Here is a 2685-nt window from a genome sequence, read left to right as displayed (position 1 = left end):
TATCTAAGATGCCTACCATCTTTCATAGGTGGGCCTCTTTTCCTCTGTCACTATTAAAGGACACCAAGACTGCAAATGACACAAGGGGCTTCCTGTTCACTCCAGCACTGCGTGCCAGTGAAGAGCAGGGAAGGCGTCTCCTGATGACATTTTAACTGTTCAGCAAATCGTGCATCCAAAGGCGGCCATGACAACCTTCTCTGGGGAGACTGTGAGCTCCCTGGGGATGCGGCCATCTCGGTCTTACTTAGCAAACACGCTCTTTTTTTCAATATGTTTTAATTTTTGTCAATGTTTATTTTTCAGAGAGAGAGAGAAGAGAGACAGCGCATGAGTTGGGGTGGGGGGAGCGGGGATGGAGAGGAAGAGACACAGAATCCGAAGCAGGCTCCAGGCTCCAGGCTCCGAGCCGTCATCACCGAGCCGACATGGGGCTTGAACTCACAAACCGCAAGAACGTGATCTGAGACGAAATCGAACGCTTCGCCAACTGAGCCACCCAGGCGCCCCTAAGCAAACAGGTTCGAGTACGGTGCCTGTCACGTTGGTGGAGGCACTCCACCAATATTTGTGGAGGGGAATTAGAGTCATGCATGCAAAGTCCAAATTCTCCGGGGAAAAAGGAACGCGTCTAGTATCAGTGTCTTCATTAATGTAAGGAGTAGAGCATCCAAGAAAACTAGCAGGCTTATGCTAACCAATCAACCCAATTCCCTTCCCTTAAGGAATGATAACCAGGAAGGCCCTGGGTGCACAGGAGATAAAGCAAGGAGGTGCAGGTTGGGTGAAAATCAATGGCACTTGGCAGCTCCCTCCACTACAGGGAGAAATATGCTACGTGAACTTGAATGACCCAGCCAGGTGGCTTGTCACTCTTCTAGGCGTGCTGGAGACACCATTCATTTATTCCTCTATCCATCCAACACTGATACATACACTCCTCCTCGGATACCACGTTTCCTCTGTTAATATGGACCATCTATCTTCATTCAAGTTTTAAAAAAAAAAAAACAAGATTCATGTCCTACTTTTCTAGGTACTCAGTGAGCATAGAACTACGGGCGGAAAAGAAACATTCCGAACAAATCCTCATGAAGTTTAAAACACGCATCAACAGAGCAACGAAAGCACAGCATTTTCGATGGGGCTAGACTGTGTCATGATAGAAAAATAAATGCAGAGAGATAATCGGCTCCTGAAAAACACTACCAAAGTCACGTGACAAAAGTTAACATCAACAGCAATAAATACATACCCTTGATGGGGTGTAATGAGCAGGGCAACTGGCCTCTTATGTGGCCTTTCTGCCCCAAACCCATAACCTCAGTCTAATCATGAGAAAATCATTTGATATTCTCAACTGAGAGATATCCTCCAAACCCCAATTGAGGGAGAGTCTACAAAATCCCTGACTAGCGATCCCTTAAACTGATAAGAACAGATACTACGTTTGATCTTGGCCAAAAGGCCGAGAAACGATGGACTAGCCCTCCTTTAAAACCATCAATGTCAGGGGCGCCTGGGTGGCGCAGTCGGTTAAGCGTCCGACTTCAGCCAGGTCACGATCTCGCGGTCCGGGAGTTCGAGCCCCGCGTCGGGCTCTGGGCTGATGGCTCAGAGCCTGGAGCCTGTTTCCGATTCTGTGTCTCCCTCTCTCTCTGCCCCTCCCCCGTTTATGCTCTGTCTCTCTCTGTCCCAAAAATAAATCAACGTTGAAAAAAAAAAAATTAAAACCATCAAGGTCATCCAAAAGAAGAGAAGTGTGGAAGACTGTCAATGGGCCTAGGGAGACATGACAACTAAATGTAATGTGTTGCCCCGGAGTTGACCCTGGGACAGGAAATGGGCATTAGGTAAAATCAGTGAATCTGAATAAAGTGTGGACCTCAGTGATGATGATACACCCGTAAGGGTTCACGGACTACAAGAAAGGTACTATATCAACATGAGATGGAATATTATGAGAAAGCGGGCATGGGATATATGGCAACCCTCCATTCACAATTATCTGTTCATCTAAAACTAGTCTAGGGACACCTGGGTGGCTCAGTCGGTTGAGCGTCTGACGCTTGATTTCGGCTCAGGTCATGATCTCACAGTTCATGGGTTCGAGCCCCACATCGGGCTCTGCGCGCTGACCAGCACGGAGCCTGCTTGGGATTCTCTGTTTCCCTCTCTCTCTGCCCCTCCCTACTCATGCTCTGTCTCTCTCAAAGTAAATAAACTTTAAAAACAGTAAGTAAATTGGGGCGCCTGGGTGTCTCAGTCGGTTGAGCGTCCAACTTCGGCTCAGATCATGATCTCACGGTTTGTGAGTTCAAGCCCCACATAGGGCTCTGTGCTGACAGCTCGGAGCCTGCTTGAGATTCTCACTCTCCCTCTCTCTCTCTCTCTCTTTCTGCCCCTCCCCCCACTCGTGCGCTCTCTCTCCCTCTCTCAAGATACATAACTTTAAAAAAAAAATAAATAAAACTGTTCTAAAATTAAAAGTCTATTTAGAAATAATCATCGGGACAGCTGGGTGGCTCAGTCGATTAAGTGTCTGACTTCGGCTCAGGTCATGATCTCACGGTTCATGAGTTCGAGCCCCGCATCAGGCTCTGTGCTGATGGCTCAGAGCCTGGAGCTTGCTTCGGATTCTGTGTCTCCCTCTCTCTCTGCTCCTCCCCTGCTCATGCTCCGTCT

The 2685-nt window shown here is 48.0% G+C and overlaps 1 pseudogene; it reads right to left on the bottom strand.

Moving 5' to 3' along the window:
- Positions 1-1223: 1223 nt before the first annotated feature.
- Positions 1224-1480, bottom strand: LOC123588645 (annotated as a pseudogene).
- Between the last annotated feature and the right edge of the window lie 1205 nt (positions 1481-2685).

This window comes from Leopardus geoffroyi, chromosome D3 (genome assembly GCF_018350155.1).
Source record: "Leopardus geoffroyi isolate Oge1 chromosome D3, O.geoffroyi_Oge1_pat1.0, whole genome shotgun sequence".
Classification (NCBI taxonomy): Eukaryota; Metazoa; Chordata; class Mammalia; order Carnivora; family Felidae; genus Leopardus; species Leopardus geoffroyi.
Note: the sequence above shows the minus strand (reverse complement) of the source record. Positions and strands in the feature narration are given on the sequence as shown.